The following is a 6,374-nucleotide window of genomic DNA, read 5'->3' as shown; positions in this document are numbered from 1 at the left end:
TTAGCACACACAAAAACACAGACAAAGTGCATACAAGAATATACACACACTGAGCTACAAGAATGTGGAGGTGTGTGGAAGAGACATTTTCTCTGCAGGTAGAGGAAATAGGTACCTAATTTAACTAATCCTTCTTAGGCTCCTCTACATTTCTCCCCCGAGGGTCCCTGTTATCTGTGGGCTTGAGTGACCCCTGAGCCCCGCCCTATACCTGTATGGGTGTATGTGTCTGGGTTCCCATAGCCTTTCCCCATGTGTGTGTCTGACTCAGAAATACGTGATTATAACTGCAGCAGTCACAGTGCTAATTGACAGAAAATCAGTCCCTGGGCATGGCGCTAGAGAAGGATATTCTGATCACAATAATATGTGGAGGCATAGCCACCCACAGAACTTGAAGGGAACCTGTTGGTGCCCTGTACAGAATAGGACGTGCATAGCCCATGCACAAGGGGATATAGGGCACGAAGTGAGGTGAGGTGTGTGGAGGCATGTTGAGACTAAGTATAAAATGTTTCTTGTCTCCCTTTTCCCAATCTTGTGTCAATATGCACAACTGCTAAATTCAACATCCTTTGGAGAAAAAAAGCTGACTCTCAAATTAGTCTGTGGTGGACAAGGACAGACAGGAGCTGTTAATTAATAAAATGAATGAACTCAGAGAAGAAAGTCTGCAATTGGATGAATGGAGAGAGGTGACTTGATGGAGGATTGGCTACTGGTGATAAGTTCATGTAGTATGTTGTCTGGAAATATATATATATACACACATACACATACAAAGATAATAAAGTGAGATCCTTTGCACAGCAGGGACTGTTGTCCCGAGGAAGAAGGGAATACAGGAGGGGTATTCAAAGCACGGGATAAACTTTTTGATGAAGCCGATGATTTGAACAGAATCATCCTAGATGTAGTAATTACCAATTATATGGGAAATTTGGGGCGATTCAAGGGGAAAACGAAACAGAAGCTAAGTTCAAAATCATCCTATCATCGCAGGGAGATTGGGTGAGTGTTTTAGAAAACGTGAGGAGATGCACAGATTCCCTGAGGGATACTGAGGAGAAGAATCCCCAGACACAACAGGAAGCCAGTAGTGAAGCTTCATTTGGACCTACACCTGGGTCTGAGTCCTGTGCTCTGCAGATCCTGAGGGTCCCTGCAGCCTAACCTCTTCCACTAGGGTACATTCTTGTCTGGGTTAACTCTGACTTTCCCTCACTGTGTGTGTGTGTGTGTTGGCCTGGGTAGACTAGAGAAACAAATCCATAGACACATGCATATTGTGTATAAGAGATATTTTTATATAAAGGGCAATTGTACATTAAGAAAGCATTTTACTCCAGTCAGGTCCAAGCCCATAAGTCCAGTATTAGCCCATATGTCCGATACCAATGTATAAAGTCCTCTTCAGACCCTTGTAATACATAAAATGATCCTGAATGCAAGATGACCACACGCCAGTGGGCAGAAACTCTTTGGATCCTTTGGCATTGTAAGCTTTTCAGTGGACACGGGTCTCTACATGGCTTCTCCAGCACCCAGGGCTGCATGGGGTAGGTCCATGTGGCTTCTACTCAGGGATGTCTCACAGGGAGTCTCCCTTGTCAGTAGGGTGTCTCCCAGGGATTAGAGAGAGTGTCTTCCACTTCCAAGATGGAATATGGGATTTCCCAGAATTCTCAGGAGAAGGCCATGCTCACACAGAGGCTTCATTGGCTATGACCCAATTGACAGACCACAACCCTTCCCTGTTTATCCTCTCAAGTCCCAAATTTACACCAGATTATGTAACTACCATACTGTGCATCTTTTGCACAGAAATACAAAGCTGTGTCCTTGAAGTTCTGGTCGACCATTTGAAGTTATAGTATGTCCTTATCATTGTCTTTGGAGATGGTGAATTGGCCCTTTGGAGAGTCCTACCAACACTATTAATGTATGAAACCCACTGCCGCCCCTTCTCCGTGGCTAGGCAGACCCAGTGTATATTATAAAACAGGCAATGAATGCAGAGACTGCAGGACAGAGTCCAGAGAAGCCTCAGGCTGCCTCAAGTCTCCCTCAGATGCCGTAGCTCCACCTCACACTGGACACCTGCAAACACACAGACATCCTGATCATGAAAATCATAACAATTTACTGCCTCTCACTCATGCCCCCTCATACACAATTTCTCTCCATCAAAGCACCTTTTGAAATTCCAAAAAGGAAAATTGAGCTCAATAGAGATTCCATTGTGACTTGATTTGTTCAGTCTTGAATGGGGGTACCTTGGAATTCCAGAGGTGGAGCACCTGTCTAAGAGCTTCAGAGTTGGGACTTGGATGGTTTTCCTCAGCAGGGGAGGGGTCTATTTGTATACCTTCTGCCTATATAGTCATAAGTTATGTTGAATGACTTCTGAGAGAGTCACTCCAAGAGTAGATAAGGATGTTCTAGACATGTTGGAAAGCCCTGCGTGTGGGGTTCATTATGCAGTGTGCTGCTAAACACAAGGTCAGTCATTCTAAATCGCCAATGGCTCTGCAGGGGAAAGAATGCTCTCCACACCCATGAAGGTTTACAGACACAGAAGCCTACAAGGGCAGTCCTATTCTATACGGTTGTTATGAGAAAGGATCGACTTAATGGAAATGTCAACCTACAGTTACAGACACTGCCTTGAAATGTGCACCCCTCCAAATGTGGTGTTTATTATATACTTTTCTTGATGCAGTTAAATATTCCCCGTAGAAATATGTATTTAATCTGAAACAAGCTTCCCTTGTCTAATTCTGTTTTAGATTATTTTTTGGAAAAGAAAATTCACATGCTAAAAGTAAAACCCTCCCAAGTCCCTTCTGGACCTGCCCTTAATTGTCCCCTAGAGCTGGATATGACAGTGGCTCCTGATTCTCGCTCATTCTCTGCAGGTTTGTCCTGTCTTGAATCAAACTTGCTGTCTCCTCACAAGGCTTTTTGCACACCAAGAATTTTAAGGTACTGAGTTAAACCTAGAAGTTCTGTAGACGCTGAAGGTCTCTACATCTCCCAGAGAAACCAAGGCTGTTTGTGAATTTTGATAACACATCGGGACGTTTCCCGGGCATCTTCCAAAAACTAGAGGAAGTCTCCCATGCTCAGGGAGTTGATTGTGCTCTCCAAATCTAGGTATTACGCTTTATAATACCAATGCTTTCTCTTTTATGGGGGCTCTTATGGCTCTTATCACAATCCATGCATTCATCCATTGTCAAGCATATTTGTACATATGCTGCCATCATAATTTTCAAAGTGTTTGCTTTGTACTTGAGCTCTTGATATCAGCTCCTCATTTTCCCCTCCCTCTCCCACTCTCCCTCTTTCATGAACCTTGATAAATTATAAATGATTATTTTAATATTTTCCATTGCCCGCTGTCTCACTTCACCCACTTTCTGTTTGTCCCACTGGGAGGGAGTTATATGTCAATCCTTGTGATTGATTTCCCCTTTCTAGTCCCACTTTCCCATTACCTTCTTTGTATCCCTATTCTCATTATTGGCCCTGAGGGGTCCTGGATTCCCTGTGTTCCGAGATCTTATCTGTATCAGTGTACATGTTCTGGTCTACTCAGATTAGTATGCTAGAATGGAGGTCATGATAGTGGGGGTAGAAGCATTAAAGAACTAGAGGAAAGGTGTTTGTTTCATCGGTGCTGTAGTGCACCCTGACTGGCTCTTCTCTTTCTTGTGACCTTTCTGTAAGGGGATGTCCAATTGTCTATAGATGGGCTTTGGGTCTCCACTGCACACTCTTCTTCATTCACAAAGATATGATATTTTTTCTTGTTCTGGGTCTTTGATGCCTGCTGATACATGATCACATGTACACCTCATGATCACACAGGCTGGTCTGCTTCTTCCATGTGGGCTTTTTTGCTTCTCAGCTAGATGTCTGTTTATCTTCAAGCCTTTAAGACCCCAGACACTATATCTTTTGATAGCCATGCACCATCAGCTTTCTTCACCACATTTGCTTCTACACCGAATTTGTCTCCCACCATCGTGTTGGGAATGTGAGCATCACAGAATGCTGGGCTTTAGAACAAAGTATTCTTGCATTTGGGGAGTATTGAGTTGAGGCCCACTTTGCATCTTCAACCTTACTACCTAACATATAAATATAAGTGCACACATCTATTTCCCTACCATTATATATAATTATATTTACATAGGTACATGCCTATATTTAGACCTCTATAAATGCCCTTTGCCTCCTAGTTTGTTTCTCTATTTCTTTTTACTTTCCTCTTGCCCCACTACCATGTTTGGCCTTCATTTGGGTTTCAGTAATTCCTCACTCTTATTTTGCCTTTGATTAATCCCCACTATGCATCCTATGCCTTTTCTTCATCGATTTTAGTTCATTTGTTCTTAACTTGTCCTTGGGTTGCTTGACCCCCCCCCTCCCTTCTTTTCTCCCATCTCTCCTTCTCCCATGTCCCCCTCCCCACCCCACCCCAGGAACCACTGGTCCTATTTTTTCCTTCTCTTGATTGTTTATCCCGTCTTTTATCTAGATGGATAAGCAGAGACAGTAATAAGCACAAAAACAAGGCAAATCCAAAGAAAACAACAAAGGAAGACAAAACCAACGAAACAAACAGCAATAACAACAAAAAGTTAGTCAATGACAAAACAAGAAAAGCCTATGAATCATTCCAGGTCTATTTTTAGACTTTCAGGAATGTTTTCCAGTCGAGTCTGAAGGGGTGGTATGCCACACTCTGTTCCCAAAGTCTAATTTTTGTATTCCCCAGGGTTTTTATTGCTTTGCTTCCCTTGCTGTTGCATGCCCTTATTTTTGCCCCAATGTGATGGGGTCAGATCAGACACAAGTCCCACACTGAGTCTCCAGTGTTGTCCCCATAGTGATACGGTTCAGTTAGGGACATCATGTCTTGTGTTGGGACCGGCCCTATGATCCTCTCTGTGCATTGTCTGCTGTGAGCAGCAATATTGTCCTGGGGGATTAGTAGGTCAGAATGTGTTCTTCTCACTCTCCTACCCTCTTTGTTTCTCCTGTGTGCTCTAATCAGACATGCTCCTTTCCCCAAGCTTCAGATTCAGTGCTGTCCTCTGAAGTGCCTTCTGTGGGTGGGGGTCGGGAGAAGGGAAAGGGGAGAGTCCACATAGTTGGGATTGGGGCCAGCCCCACTATATGATTTGTAATGACTATGAGATAATTTTGATGCTTTATTAAGAATCTCAAATTGTCGGCCCCAGTCACTGAGCCGCCGCCGAGGACTCAGCAGCCTCCCCCTGGAGCCCCCTCGCTTCCCGACGCTCCGCCCCCCTGCCCGCCTTCTCCAGCCGCCGCCTTCCGCAGGCCGTTTCCACCGAGGAAAAGGAATCATATCGTATGTCCGCTATCCAGAACCTCCACTCTTTCGACCCCTTTGCTGATGCAAGTAAGGGTGATGACCTGCTGCCTGCGGGGACAGAGGATTATATCCATATAAGAATTCAACAGCGCAACGGCAGGAAGACCCTGACCACTGTCCAAGGGATCGCTGATGACTACGACAAAAAGAAGCTAGTGAAGGCCTTTAAGAAGAAATTTGCCTGCAATGGTACTGTGATTGAGCATCCAGAATATGGAGAAGTGATTCAGCTCCAGGGTGACCAGCACAAGAACATATGCCAGTTCCTTGTAGAGATTGGGCTGGCTAAGGACGACCAGCTGAAGGTTCACAGGTTTTAAGTGCTTGTGGCTCACAGAAGCTTAAGTGAGGATTTCCTTGCAATGAGTAGAAAAATTCCCTCTGTCCCTTGTCACAAGTTTAAAACCTCACAGCTTGTATGATGTAACCATTTGGGGTCCACTTTTAACTTGGACTAGTGTAACTCCTTCATGCTATAAACTGAAAAGAGCCAAAAAAAAAAAAGAATCTCAAAATGTCAGTTTCTCCATGTTTCAAAAATACAACTGTCAATTATTTCAGAAATGGTAAAATCAGGTTTGGTTTGGTTTTCTCTTCACAGGAGATACTTGGGCTGGAATTCACATAATACAGTTTCAGCCTACAGTAATTTGGAAAAAAGAATTAGGATGGACAGAAACTGATTGTGTTGAGTGAAGCACATGGAGGTCAGAATTTAACGACATAGTGAGACTATCGGTCCTTCTGAGATTGATTTCAACTTGTCACCGGTGTGATTTCTTTCTCCCCTGTCTTCTCAGGAAGAACATGGGCTTTTAATTTTTAGGATCTGCCCTCTAGGAAAATAAGAGGCATGCGACCTAGTTGCTGAAGTGTCCTTAAAGTGGTTCTCTACATGGGTGAATTGGGAAACTCCAAACGCAAGAGCAAACAAACACTTGGCATCCCCTGCACCTGCTCCAGT

The 6,374-nt window shown here is 43.9% G+C and overlaps 1 pseudogene; it reads left to right on the top strand.

The window, feature by feature from the left end:
• Positions 1 to 5,364: 5,364 nt before the first annotated feature.
• Positions 5,365 to 5,730, top strand: LOC142443329 (eukaryotic translation initiation factor 1 pseudogene; annotated as a pseudogene).
• Positions 5,731 to 6,374: the final 644 nt, after the last annotated feature.

The sequence above is a fragment of the Tenrec ecaudatus genome, chromosome 3 (assembly GCF_050624435.1).
Source record: "Tenrec ecaudatus isolate mTenEca1 chromosome 3, mTenEca1.hap1, whole genome shotgun sequence".
In the NCBI taxonomy this organism is placed as follows: Eukaryota; Metazoa; Chordata; class Mammalia; order Afrosoricida; family Tenrecidae; genus Tenrec; species Tenrec ecaudatus.
The sequence above is the reverse complement of the archived record's forward strand: the minus strand, read 5'-3'. Positions and strand labels throughout refer to the sequence as shown.